Here is a 15,425-nt window from a genome sequence, read left to right on the forward strand (position 1 = left end):
TCGCCAACATAAACATGCTAGAGCAAAACTGGAATCTTCCCAGAAAACAAAATTATTTAATATAAAAATGAACTCAAAAACACTTAATAACTAACCCAGAAGAAACACTGGGTTGGACTGTGAAGACGACACAATCATTTGAAACTTGCAATAGGAGGCCATTTTTAGGTTTGTATTAGTTCAAGCACTACATGATAGTCTGCCAGGAAGATGAAAAGGAACAGCTGAAGTTCTAGTGCTGATAAATTGGTTCCCTAAATAATTAGGTATGATATTAGTCCAACCTATTGGCAATTAAGGAATGGACAAGAAGAAAGTGGCTAACTACATGGGTTAACTTAATAATAAATAACATTAAAGCATGGTGCCCTAAAAAAGGAACAGTATGCTTCTTAAAGGCACCATGAGTGGAAACTACCTATGAAATATACTGATGCAAATGACTTCACACAGCTGGATACTTTCAGTTGGCAGCTGTAGAATGAGAAGAAAAAATAAAAAAACAATTCCCTTCTTAACTAACGTAAAACACTCGAAACTCAGAAGAATCCTGATCTCTGGCTAGGGCTGACTAGAAAGTAAGAAGGTAAAACCAAGAAATATTTTTATTACTTTGGTATTACTTATTATGAGACATGTACATTTGAGATAAAATGCTTTCCCAACTGGAGAACAGGCAGGTGAACGGACAAGCTCATGATCACATTGTGTCAGGAGCGAGATGTGAACCCACAACCTGAAGTCCAAAGTCTTAACCACTATGCAACACTGCCTAATGTATTCTCTCTGTGACATCTGTCATACTTCATGAACCATGTAGTTTGGTATGCTTACAGGCTGTTCTATTTTGCTTGAAACATGTATTGACAATCACCTTCCTAATCAATCAGTATCATTCCAGATATGGAAAATATTGCACAGTTAACAAAAGGATATGTAAATTGCCAAGACATGACAAGTGTTTGCTTTTTGCTAACAAACTGCATATCCTTTTCTCAATTGCACTAAATTAAAAAAATAATAATAAATCTAATGCAAGAAGTACAGTTTCTCAATTGAAAGCTTCAAATCATACTGTTGCTGGTACCACCCTATTTATCCATTATTTTTTGAACTCACTAAATCTAACTGGAAGTTGTGGGTTTCGGCACCAATCCCAACATCATGAAGTTCAAGGCACGATCCATCAATGGCTGTTAGTGTTGGTGTGTGCATTAATGCCCCTGTCATAGACTAACTCATGTATGGGCAGTTTCATGATCGCAGTTATCCAAAATCATACAGTATGTCGTAAAGATATATGACAGAAAAACGCCACATGGAAAAATGGAGAACATGCAAACTACTGACCATACCATAATTCAAAACCAATCACCCAGAGTAATGAGGTGCCAATGCTGACCACTGGGATACTGTGCGTTACAACACTCAACACCAATTTGCCCAAATATTCAATTCATATTGATGCCATGCCACAGTCTACCAGGATTTTTAAAGTCACTTCAGAAATCTAACAAATTAAAAATTGCTTGGCTCCTTTTCTACAAACTTCTTCATAAGAAGGTATAATGTTTTACAACATAACTGTACCAAACCTGTTCAATACAGGTGACCATGCTTTTTAGCATTAAAACATTAATTTCCAAATAAAAAAAGAAACAACAGCTTAACCTACCAAACCTGGAAGATAGTTGCTGGTCAGTATCCAAGTAACAGGGTCGGGAAGGAATCTGCAAGAGAAGATATGTTCATTCACTCTGAGAGAGAGAGAGAGAGAGAGAGAGAGAGAGAGAGAGAGAGAGATCTGCCACACTACTGAGTGGAATGTGCAAGAAGAGAGCAAAGTTCAAAGCCAAATTAAAACTGAAACATACCAGATTTAAAAGGAAAGCACAACAGACAAAATGTCCAAGCATGAGAAGTTGTTAACAAGTACATTAATAAATGAAAAATCACTTCAAATGCCGATCAAATCATCCCTGTAAACTCTATACTGTTGGAAAGAAAACACTGGGGGTTGGAAACTATCCCTTGTTCTGTCAATTTCATTGTCCCATTTTAAATTTTCTTGCTAACAGAGCTTATGTAAAACTACAGGTTATATCAATATGCCGTTGATGGACATCCCCTTTACATATGTTTTATATATCTTGGTTTTTCTTTCTTTAGTCATTTACATTTGTTACAAATCTCTCACTGGAGCCATCAAAAACTGGATGACTGGATATTATTGCATCTGAGTTAAGCCTACTTTGAGAAGTAGGGTTAAAAAAAAAAAAAAAGTGTGCTATATGCTGGTAAAATCTGAGTTCCTGGCTAGGGGGGCTAGTGTGTAGTGCAAACATATAATGCTGCAAAAGTAAGGGAGAAAAATAAGACACTGGGTGCCCTGAATCACTGTAAAGTAATGTATCTAGCTACATGACACTATCATGTTTTTGCTGCATTTTAAATATTTTGGCACCAGCTGGAATGGGCATTGTAATTAGACAACTAATGGATCAATTCTTTTTTAAGTTTATAGACAACAAGCACACAATAGTCTTAAGAGCTGATCAGGTTTTCCCCTTCAATCGTTAAAAGCCAATACCAAATACAGACAGAGGGTTACAAAACTTGGCATACATATTTAGGGCCCTGAACGAAAGTCTTTGTGAAATTTGAGTTCAATCCAAAGCTGAAGTTCTGATGATTTGAAATTCAAAATTTCAAATGTAGAAGTAACAGCAGCTAGACTTCAGTTTTAAATATATATTTACTGGATTATAAATCTTTGTTAAATCAGAAGGAAGGTTACTTGTTTGTGGCAGTTGCTAACATTTCTGTTTACAAAAAAAAAAAATCATCCTACTTCAATTTTCTTGACTTGGCAGTTTACAAATTGTATGACCATCCCATCTGCTTGACTGAAGGTGCAGGTTTCTACTCTGCCTCTAATTTTTAACACCTTAAATGAAACAAACCACGACTATATGAAATGACACAAAATTCATATAGTTACAAGTAAGCGGATTAAATAACTGCTCAAATTTACGGCAATAATATACAAGTCTAAATATTTTCAGTTCCTGATACATAAAAAATATCCTTCAATAATGAAGTGTGAAGGGGGAAAAAACAAACAAACAAACACACACACACTTCACTAGTACTGTATCTTGCACATATTGTGGTTAAAACATCATACCCTATACTCGCTATATGGTTTAATCATAGTGTTACAATTTTGCTTTTGCAAAGTGCTTTGCTTGTTCGGCAAAATTACACAGAGATCATATTAAATCACAATTTATTTAAGCACATAAATGCCAGTTTAATATGCATGTTTTTTATACTAAATGAGCTGCTTTAATTTGCAGTTTACAAAGAACTCTGCCATATCACTATTAAGTCCCAAAAAGAACACCTATGTCTCTCTATCCATATATATATACAAAATGCAAAGTTAACCGACTTATTCACTCTCTGACTCTTCAACAAAAACACTATTTTCCATTTAGATAAAAAGCTGAAATCAGGCAAAATGATGCATCTAGAGCAGTAGGTATCCAGTATGAAAGGATATTTCAATATATCAATATTTAGGTGTAAACCCACCCCATCCCCACAACTTCCCCAACAATAGAAAAACTAAATATCCAAACATCTCAAAAACGCATTGACAGATATGACTGAAATTTGGTGAAGTTGAAGGAAAAAAAAACAATTAGCCAACACGTTACAGACATTCGACCTACGACTTACGAACAGGGCCGCAGCTGCAACACATGGGCCTCAGTAACTGCTGCTCCGTCATCTTCGGCCTGGGGACGCTGCAAGCGGTGGCTGAACGGAGGCTGGAGGGGGGCGATTTTGCTGCTCGCACAGTGTAGTGTCCCTCGGGTGTCTCCCGGTGGCAAGCGGTAACCCATGGTCCATAGTCACCAGGGCCACAGCTATCGCTCATGTGCAGGACGGAGGCGTGATGGGGCAGTTTGTTGTCCGCCCACTACACTGCCGCAGCTACTGCTACTGACTGGACCCAGGCTGGATGGAGCAGAGGGGGGCTTTTCACTGCCCGTCCACCTGGAACGAACGGGGCAGCCCCGTTCATTCTCGGTGGGCGGCTGGTAATGCTGCAAGCGGTGACCCGGTTGTGGCTGAACAAAGGCCATTGAGGGTAAACGGGGCGGCGGGGAGTAGCATTGTAGGGTGGCTACCTGTTGAATGGGGGTAGTGGTGGGCGATTCACTACCCGCCTTTGGCCACACTGTGTTTGTTCTAGGTGGGCAGACGCTGCAGGCTGCATACTGTAGTGGAGGTGGCTGTGTGGTGCCTCGCCGCCCCTATTCATTCTCAATAGTAAGCCTGCTTGTACTGTTACGCACATTGCAGGAAGTTGTCTCGTCAGTACATCAGACATGTTGACGACCGGTGCCTTCCTTTTGTGATAGCGTGTACAGTGCTGTGCAGAAGAGCTCATCTTAACCTTTTGTCTTCACCCTTCAAGAATGTCTCTGAAACACAAATCTGATGCAAGTGCTGGTTAATATAGTAAAGAAGAGAAAAACCATCACCATAAAAATAAAGTAGAAAAAGGTCAGAGAGAGGTGAAACTCCATCATTCATTGGCAGAGAACCTGGTTACAGTCGGTAGTTAAGTACAGTTAAGTACAAACCTACAGTCCCTATCTCGTACGCAACCCAGGGACTGCCTGTATATGATATATATTTTGGTTGGAGGGGAACATTCTAAAACACCACGTACCCCATTTTGCTATGTGCAGACAACGATCTCAGAGAGAATGGGTCATACCAGTTTGTGCAAATGTTGGCTGTTTGCAGAAGTGAAGTAAAAGTGGCAAAATTCGGCAAAATTCAAAGATGACACATTTAGCAAGTTCTTCCTAGGTGCTGCGGCCTTGAGTATAGTCAATTTTGTGCAACTAATCCAGTACAAAAAAGATATTTAATATATATTACTCCCCATCCACTTCATCTTATCTACAAACTTGTGCAAATGCCAAAGTGGGGACTACAGTTTCCATCAGCCAGTGTGCTGCTACAGGCGATTTCATCAGCTCACAAAGTATAGGGTGGTCCAGATCTAATTATGTAATTTTCATTACGCTATAACTTATTAAGTTTATTATATAGAAAATCACCCAAAAAAATCCTGCACCATCGAGAAGTGTGCGAACTGACAACATGAAGAATTATCTTTTGGCTGAACTGGAATCGTCCCTGCATAAATCAAAGTCATCCAGATGATCTGGATCTGCATAATTAGATTTGGACCACCCTGTACATTAAAAGACAGCATTAAAAAAAATTCCAAGTCAATACCGCTTTGTACCCCACATCAACTCCAAACCACTTTGAGATAAGAATTCAATTGTCTCGCTGGACTGCAGTATTTATTGTTAAGCAGTGCAAACCTTAACCTTTATGGCCTTGCAACCCAGTTTCACCTTTTAAAGTTTCCTGATAACCCACAGGTAGCAACTGAATTTTGGGGTTTAGGGGTGTTAGGAGGGTTTCCCCTTGGTGAAACAAAAGCAATTACAGTATAAACAAGGGAAAAATATTGTGCAGCATTGTCAGTCAAATTGGCTTATCAGGGATATGTCACATGTGACAATCGATCAATCTGAAATAAATTGATTACACTATATTTTTTTAATAATTGCAAAGTCTTGCATTTTTGAAAAAGTCACAGTTGTCCACATGTATATTGTTATTAAGTTTGCAATACCAATCAACGATCAGCAATAAGTGCTTTCTGATGAAGACATTATTCAACAGAATGAAACCTGATTTTTTAAGGTTTTGAGAATGATGTAAGAAGAGAACAGGATGGTGCATTTGAGTGTGTGAAAGTAATTAGTAAATCTGTACATTTTTTTTGTGAGTAGACATTTACAGTGGAACCTCGGGTCATGAACGTCTCTGTACATGTACAAATCGGTTTACGACCAAAAAGTTTGCCAAAGTTTTGCCTCAGTTCATGACCACACACTCGGTATACGAACAAGCCAGTTTCCCTTTCGGTTTGTACATGTTCAGTCTCTCCTTGTGCAGCGAGCAAGAGAGAGCGACACACACACAGAGGCACACGCAGGCACGTGAGAGAGGCAGACACACACACAGGCACAGGCACAAGAGAGTAACACACACACACAGAGGCGCAAGAGAGGCGCACACACACACAGAAGCACGAGAGAGGCACACACACACAGAAGCACGAGAGAGGCACACACACACACACACAAAGGCACGAGAGAGGCACAGGCACACGAGAGGCGCGCACGCACGCACGCACACACACACACACACACAGGCGCTCCAGGCTCGCGAAAGAGAGAGTGAGCAAGTGAGCGAGAGAGGGAGGGCTGGACGCATAAGGTAGAAAAGGCTTGTTTTTGTTTTCAGTTCTGTTTACAGCGATCAGTTCATAGCGTGCATTGTGGCAATGTTACTTTTCTTGGTGGTTTATTAAATTAGATTTTTCAAATGTTCATTTTTTCCCTGTGCTTAAAACTCATTAAAAACAAAAGTGTTTTTAGCGAATGGTTCCTAGCACTATAGCGCAAACTATTGCAGGGCTAGTTTTCTCTGTTGTTCAAGGTTTTCTCAGTGTTATTCAATGTTTTTACATTTAGTTTACTATTACGCTGTGCCTTCTATGGTTTAATTAACTATATTTGTGCTTAAAAACAAAAAATATATATATTTACATACAGTTCGTACGGTCTCGAATGGATTAATTGTATTTACATACAATCCTATGGTGGAAATTGCTTCGGTTCATGACCAAATCGAGTTTTGAAACAAATTATGGTCGTGAACCGAGGATCCGCTGTATTTAAATCAACTATATACTGAGGCAGTGCTAATTTTAGGATTTGATGCTAATGGAGAATCGATATTTTTCAGCAGTTTTTACCTCTGAATGAATCAACTTCAACTTTGTAACATTACTGTCTACAGTATTAATACATAGTTCTGGGTGTCTTTGCCTAGATGATTATTCACTGACAAAACATATGACTTAAACAAAGTTAAACGAACACTATTCTCTTTTAAAAATCAAAACGTTAACATAACAGCTTTTTAGGTACAAATCAGGCATTTCTATTTTTTCAAATCCCAATTAATACATTAAAAACTAATTGGTTATACAAAACAGGGAACCAAAAAGAAAAATTACCTGTTGTTTAAAGAGCTGTAACAAATTTAATTTTTTTTTTTATATTTCTTTAAAAGTTAAATGGAAATGCTGCACCCACAGTAAATTACCAAAGATACCTAAGCCGCCAGAAAAAATTAAAATCAATAATTTCTTAGCACTAATTACTCCTGGCAAAACCTTCAGAACATCTGCCTTTTCAAATGGGATTTACAAAAAATACCATTATTCCAGTTAGTATTAACAGAATATATTGTAATCACGCAGAGCATTAGTTTAAAGAAAGATTGAATGATAGTATAAAAAGTTACTGGTATCTTATTTAAGCTTAAAATATACAAGAAAGACAAACAAATTGCAATTGCCTTTACTACATTATTGGCACGGAGACTTATCTTGCTCAACTGGAAGAATCCTAACTCTCCTATTCTAAGTCAGTGGGTAACTGATGTTATATATTATTTGAAACTTCAAAAAATCAAATTCTCACTTACAGGATCTGTGCAGAACTTTTTCAAAACCTGAAAGGATCTAATCAATAACAATTTAGAATAAGCTTTTAAAACACTGAGGAAGCAGATTCTCTCCCCCTTTTTCCTTCTCCATTTATCTTTATTCACTTATTAATTCATCTATTTACTTATTTTGACTAGATTTAGGTTTTACTCTGCTGGCTTAGCTCTCTTTCTCAGGGGTGGGGATTGATTTGTTTTCAATCTTATGTTTGTAAAAATGGATTTATTAGTATGGAATGTTGTGTGATTTCAATAAAACCAAAAAAATATTTATATACAAATGATTCATACTATGTACACAGACATTACAACAAAAACTACTATATAGTGCTCAATCAAACAAAATTTTAATCTTGTGTTATTTATTTCAACCAAATTTCACACTGACAGCTCACCTAAGCCAGTATCTACTTGTTTTCAACCGAAGACTTTGGATAACATAAAAAAAAAAACTTAACACATCTGAAGATACTATGGCCTACACAAGGGAGAAAGTAAAAGCATTAATAAAACCCTAGGAGTGCCAAGGAGAGTCCCGGAGTTGTTTTTTTTTTTTTTCATAAAATTGACAGAGAAACCACAAAAATAACTAATTTTCTGGTCACAGAAAATGCATCACTCCATCCTGAGTTTTATAACCAGCATAATCAAATTTACAGTTGCAGGGGCCTTAGACTATCTTGGCAGCATCAGGCAGGAAACTCAAGAATAGGGCTTTGATCTATCACAGATGCTCTCATACACACACACCACCACAGTGGGCCAGTTTACAGTCTTTGAACAACCTAACATGTACCTTCTGCAAATACAGAAGAAAACAGGAGGGGGGTGGGACACAAGCAGGTATATGCCCACTACATACACACAGTGATCAAGCCAAGATCTGAACCTCATTCTCTTTGAACAAGACTACTGAAATGCTGGAGACTGACCTTTATACTGACACACTACTTGTTTTGTTTGATATAGCACAGCAACCCTGTTAGGTTGAGGTGGCAGTGTTTAAATTATTCTACAGTACAATTCTATCATATAACTTTTGAGATAAGTATTTTAACAAAAAACTAAGTCTGAGAGAAACACTTAAAATTATAAAATGGTTTCTTGCTGACTTAATAGTTCAGTCATATTTAATTGTTTAGCACTTTGCGGGATTTGTGTACAGCCAGGTCCTGCATTTTCCATTTAGTCATGCATGTTAAAATGCACGCAATCACAAAATTAAATAAATAAATAAATAAATCACAAGAGCAAACAGTATTTACTCACCAACTAGACATCCTTCACAACATACTTCAAATAGTACTGGAAAATGAAAGTAGCCCGTTTTGTCAGGTCTGAAAAATGAGAGAGAAAAAAAATTACAGTTATCACTCACAAGCAGCTGTGAAGTCTGAAGTGTCACATACATGTCAAAAGGTTTTCCTGCCCAATCTATAAATCTTTACAGCCATCTAGTGTGATATGACAAAAGGCAAGGGGCTGAGATGGGTTTTTTTTTTTTTTTTTTGGGTGGGGATCAGAAATGTCAGCTAGTAAAATTCAAAGTCTAACAAGAATGTAAACAAAAATACCTTACAGAACCTCGGTGAATGTTTGCAAGTTCAAGAAAGACAGAAAACTCATTCCAACTCTTGATAAAGAGCTTCAATTAAAACAATGCTTTTCCTGCTCCTCTGTATGTGTGCATATGCACAGGCCTCTGTTTGTGTGTGGGTGAGTGCGTGCGCAACTGTTATGATCTTGCCAGTTCAAGGCCTGTATTCAATTAAGAGATCTGAAATACCCTTTTCAAGCAAAAGGGAGCTCACCCTGAAAGTAATCTTCACCCCTTAAAACCTTTTTTAATGGCATAATGCTACACTGGGTTGGGATGAGGGACACTTGTGTCAAATTTTATATGGAGATTACAACCATAAACAAATAAAAAAAATAAATAAAACAATAACTTAGTATTTTCAAACACACTTTAGAACGTTCAATTTCAATTTAAAAACACTCAAGTGATGTATTTTTGTAAAACATACAAATTGCATACAGGGCATTTGAATGTTTTGCAAATATCAAAGCTTATTAAAAGTAGAAAAATGAAACAACCTGATATAATAAACGCCTCCTTAAAAATATTCATTTATACATCTATATCTTTAAAAATAAATAACTGACTAACAGATATGCATATATCAAAGCCCCATCAGTCAACTGCTTTAACACTTTTTTTCCCCTCAACATCTCACACAAGTGCACCTCCATAAACCATTGTGAAGTGCATTTGCTGGTTAGGAACCTGGAGGCAAAACCTTTCCAGCAATCTACAGTGTTGGAACTAGCAGCCAGCTCTGGCTGCTCCAGTGGTCAGATTTTCCAGATGAAGCAGGAGCTGCCCACCCCCTGGGCAGGAAGCCATCAACCTCCACGCGCTCATTTACGTCAGGGTCTAATTACTGCAGCCGCAGCCAAGAATCATGCTTGCTGTACAAAACTCAGAAGGTACCTACTGAGCTGCAAGCCAAAGAGAGACTTGGGGGGAAGGTGTTGGCCACATGGGTGGCATCAGCATGAGCTGGGGCCAGGCTCAACGATAACAAAATCAGGTAGGAAGGAGGAAGCCTATCCCTCAAAAACACATCCTGTGAGACTGCCTAGTTCAGACCCAGTGGAAAAAAACATTAAAGGATCCAAAGTCAGTATACAGACTATGTAAGCAACAATAACATTAAATTGAATGAAATAATGGTTAAAGAGGTGGATTTGTGAAGACTGTCCTGTATCAAGTGTCTATTTCTTTCAACCGTTCAACACAGCATTTTTTTTTTTTTTTGCTATACCTGACCTTCAGGATGTTATGTAGCAATAAACATTCCTTTGTAACAATTTATTAATATTTTTAACTGATATATGAAAATAAAGCTGTTACAATGCATATAAGCTGCTTTGTTATAAGCTGGCTATTCACTGCTGCCCAATTTTGATTTTGCAATGAACTGAAAGTACCTAAACACCACCATATAAGTTGCTTTGCCATGTCTATGGGGTTAAGTCTATCTAATATCCATATTTGTATTTCAGAGAGAAGGTGGTAGAAGGCTGCGGTGGGCTGGTGCCCTGCCAGGGTTTGTTTCCTGCCTTGCGCCCTGTGTTGGCTGGGATTGGCTCCAGCAGACAGTTAGGATATAGCGGGTTGGATAATGGATGTGGATGGTTTGTAGAAGGGCAAAAATAAACTTTCCTAAAATTTATAATAGGAAAGCTTCAAAGCTCTACCTTATTATACAGAACAACCAAAGTCAATAGAGGTCCTTGCCCATTATCTAGGAAGTCCAGAGATCAGGGACCTTATTTATAAAACTTTGCATGAATTTATGCAAGAAAATATGTGCACGTCAAAAACTAGCAAATATGAGCGTGGGGTGGGACAGGAGAATCATTTATAGAACCTGCTGTACTCGCGTATCTACACAATTTACCCTTTACAAATCACAATTACCTTGTAAATATGAGTACTGTACAGGAATGCAGATCTTACATCGCCTTGAAACATCCATATATGGAGTTTACTAATCAGCCTCTTACATAAGCAATCATGATGCCAAAGAACTTCATTGGTTGGTAGAGCTGCCTCACTCCTCATGTGTTGAGACCCCACCACCTGCATTGAAGAGTATCTGGCTGTGCTCCATAACTGAATGCACAAGATCATGCACGGTATTCTAGCGTCTCTTCTCTCTGTCCTGGGGGTCAGGGAAATAATTAAGACACCACCAACAGAGCAGGTAGCAGCTATCACCTGGCACATGCAATGTAATGATATGATTGCTGTTACAGTGAATAGCATGGGCCTTATATAAAACTTAGGGTTCAGCCCGTTACCTTATCAACAAGCCAGTAACCACATACAGTACCATCAAATCTGTTGAAGCTACTTTGCCTCAAAATAGATGAATCATGGGCTGACCTAGGCCACGAGGACACAACATTTCTCACCCACCTCATGGTATTACAGAGGACAGGTCCATTAATGGAATGTAACAAAAATAGCTTCATTATCTCTAGGTTCCCTTATTGCAATACAAGAACAGCATAGCGCAGCAATTACATTAGAAGAAATGGACACTTCTGCAAATTTTCTTTTTATATGGTGTCTCACTGGTCAGTCAATGGCTTTTAGCACAATGGGCATGATGGAGTTAAGTTTGGACAAAAAATTCCTGACATGATGGCCAGCTTAGTGAAAAATTCCAACAGCTAGCAGATATAAACAGGAAAAAAAAATCTTCAATGGAAATACGTATGCACTCGTCCTGTTTAAAAGGGAACTAAAATACAGGGTTGTGTATCATATTCATTGTTTATGAGGGTCACATCAATGCAAATAAGATGCCAGGTGATATGATTTATTGTGCGTATTTCGAAATGTGATCAAGGTTCTCGTAATTTCCCAGTTTCTCCAAAATGTTGCATATACAATGGTCAGAGTTGCTTAAATATACGCAAGTTCCCCGGTCAAGATGTTTTTTTAATAATTCCTAACGTTGGCGTGGAAAGTTGTGTACACACATTAAGACTCTGTATGTGTACGCAAGCTTTATAAATGAGGCCCTAGGAGAAGACAACAGTGTGGTAGCTAGTAGAGAATAACTGTTTTCAAAATAATCAAAGAATCAGGACACCCCATTGGTTACAGCATGGCAGTCCAATATCAAAAGTTGCTTCTGATGGGTACAATTTGATACTCTGAAAACATCAGTCTCACGAAAGACAGAAACCATTAAAATGACTGCATCCACCACACCAACTATAGGCAAATTAAAATCAAGTTTGTTTTTTTAAATTGTATTTTGTTTTCGTCCATTATTTCATGTCAAGTATTTACTAATTAAGGACATTTTATGCAAATACAATTTAACTAGCAGTACTGAATAGAAGGGCCCAATTATGTGAAAGGAAGTTATTGCCACTACAGATTGATCAAAAGTGACTATTGTTTTCCACTCACAATAAAGCTTAACAAGGTGCTCTCAGCTTGAGATGCTGTAGGTAAAATCAGACCACTGAATATTTAACTCTTAAGATATTCAAAACTAAGCTGTGTAGTAGATGCATGGAAGGTAGGCAAAGAGGTGTACTGGCATTGGACCTTAAACTCTACTGTTTTTGGTTCATTTTTCACCTCTGACTCACTGTGCAATACTAAGCAAGTCACTTAACCCACTTGTACCAGAATTAGAAAACAATGTACAGTATGTGAATAGCTGAACTGTATACTATTAGAACATTAGAACAATCTAGACGAGAACAGGCCATTCAGCCCAACAAAGCTCGCCAGTCCTATCCACTTGTTTCCTCCAAGAAAACATCAAGTCGAGTTTTGAAAGTCCCTAACGTCTTACTGTCTACCACACTACTTGGTAGCTTATTCCAAGTGTCTATCGTTCTGTGTAAAGAAAAACTTCCTAATGTTTGTGCGAAATTTACCCTTAACAAGTTTCCAACTGTGTCCCCGTGTTCTTGATGAGCTCATTTTAAAATACAAGTCTCGATCCACTGTACTAATTCCCTTCATAATTTTAAACACTTCAATCATGTCACCTCTTAATCTTCTTTTGCTTAAACTGTAAAGGCTCAGCTCTTTTAATCTTTCCTCATAATTCAACCCCTGTAGCCCTGGAATCAGCCTAGTTGCTCTTCTCTGGACCTTTTCTAGCGCTGCTATGTCCTTTTTGTAGCCTGGAGACCAAAACTGCACACAGTACTCAAGATGAGGCCTCACCAGTGCATTATAAAAGGTTGAGCATAACCTCCTTGGACTTGTATGCCACAGATCGTGCTATATAACCTAACATTCTGTTAGCCTTCTTAATGGCTTCTGAACACTGTTGGGAAGTTGATAGCTTGGAGTCCACTATGACTCCTAAATCCTTCTCATAAGGTGTACTCTCGATTTTACGACCGCCCATTGTGTATTCAAACCTAATATTTTTACTTCCTATGTGTAATACTTTACATTTACTGACATTAAATTTCATCTGCCACAAATCTGCCCAAGCCTGTATGCTATCCAAGTCCTTCTGTAATGATATAACGGATTCCAAATTATCTGCTAATCCACCTATCTTGGTATCATCTGCAAACTTAACCAGCTTGTTACTTATATTCCTATCTAAATCATTTATATATTAAAAATAGCAGCGGCCCTAGCACTGACCCCTGTGGAACACCACTCATAACATCGCCAGTTCTGATGAGGTTCCTCGCACCATCACCCTCTGCTTCCTGTGTTTGAGCCAATTCTGCACCCATCTAAAAACATCACCCTGAACTCCCACTTCTTTTAACTTGATGCCCAACCTCTCATGTGGCACCTTATCAAATGCTTTCTGAAAGTCCAGATAAATATCATAAGCTCCACTTTGATCATATCCTTTTGTTGCCTCCTCATAGGATTCCAACATGTTAGTAAAACATGACCTCTCTCTTCTGAACCCATGCTGTTCAGAATAACTCCTGTCCTTGCCATGTGTTGCTCAATCTTATCCTTCATAATTCCTTCCATTAATTTTCCTGTGATGCTTGTTAAGCTTACTGGCCTATAGTTGCTTGGATCTGCCCTGTCACCCTTTTTATATAATGGGATGATATTTGCCATTTTCCAGTCCTTCGGAATCTCTCCAGTGCACAGTGACTTCCTAAAAATATGTGTCAAGGGTTTTATATATGTACTCACTAGCCTCCTTAAGAACACGAGGATAAATATTATCTGGGCCTGGTGATTTGTTTGATTTCATCTTATTTAATCTGAGCAGCACTTCTCCCTCTACAATTTCCAAATCCCTCAGTACCTCCTTAGTAGTTGTGTTTACCTCTGGGAGGTTATCCACTTGCTCACTTGTAAACACCTCAGAAAAATGTAAGTTTAGGGCATCTGCTATTTCATTGTCTGTATCTTTTAATTCCCCTTTACTATTCCTGATGAACTTGACCTCCTCCTTAACTGTTCTTTTACTACTAAAATACTGAAAGAATCTCTTGGGGTCTTCTTTCGCCTTATCTGCTATATTCCTCTCCAACTGTCTTTTAGCCTCTCTGATATCCTTCTTAATGGTTGCCCTCATTTTCTCATACGCGCTACGGTTCTCTTTGCAGTCATTAGTCTTATATGCCTTATACAGCAGTTTTTTTCCTTTGCTTCTTTTTTAAATCTATTAATCCATCGTGGAGTTTTTTTTAGTTTCCTATTACTTCCAAATTTAGGTATGTATCTGTCCTGCATTACATGTAAAACATTTTTAAACTTGTTCCACTGCTCCTCGACTGTCTCCACATTTATGTGGCAGAGGCTGGGGTTCCTGCCCAGCCAGAACGCCTGGAGGATAGAAGGTCTGAGAGAGAGAGACAGTACCTCCCCCGGGACACAAGAGGGCAGCCTTCCGGTTTGCATTGGGGCCATGGAATAGCAGCCAAGAAGCTCAACCATGTTGGGGCCCGTAGCCACCACCAGGGGGCACCCGGATGGTTCTGCAGCCATGGACTACAGCACTTCCGCCACACCAGGAAATGCTGCCAGAACAGGAACCATGCATACCCAGAGTGCTTCCTGGTGCCCAGGCAGCATTTCAGCCACACCAGGAAATGCTGCAGGAAGGTCATCAATGAGCACCTGGAGCACATCTGGGTACAATATAACAGGGGCCACCTCACTCCATTCGGGGAGTCGGAAGGCAGAGAGAAGTGAAGGCGGCAAA

General features: G+C 38.7%; 1 protein-coding gene across 3 annotated transcripts in view; it reads right to left on the minus strand.

Moving 5' to 3' along the window:
- Positions 1-15,425, minus strand: part of LOC120515746 (protein tyrosine phosphatase type IVA 3) — a 152,790-nt gene that overhangs the window by 91,715 nt on the left and 45,650 nt on the right. For 2 of the 3 annotated variants that reach the window (XM_039737024.1, XM_039737026.1), the window contains exons 2-3: positions 8,953-9,020; positions 1,676-1,730 (exon numbers count right to left, since the gene is read on the minus strand). The gene's annotated coding sequence lies outside the window, so the exon portion shown is untranslated. The remainder of the gene's footprint in view (positions 1-1,675; positions 1,731-8,952; positions 9,021-15,425) is intronic. The other variant, XM_039737027.1, reaches the window with a different exon arrangement.

The sequence above is a fragment of the Polypterus senegalus genome, chromosome 15, assembly GCF_016835505.1.
Source record: "Polypterus senegalus isolate Bchr_013 chromosome 15, ASM1683550v1, whole genome shotgun sequence".
In the NCBI taxonomy this organism is placed as follows: Eukaryota; Metazoa; Chordata; class Cladistia; order Polypteriformes; family Polypteridae; genus Polypterus; species Polypterus senegalus.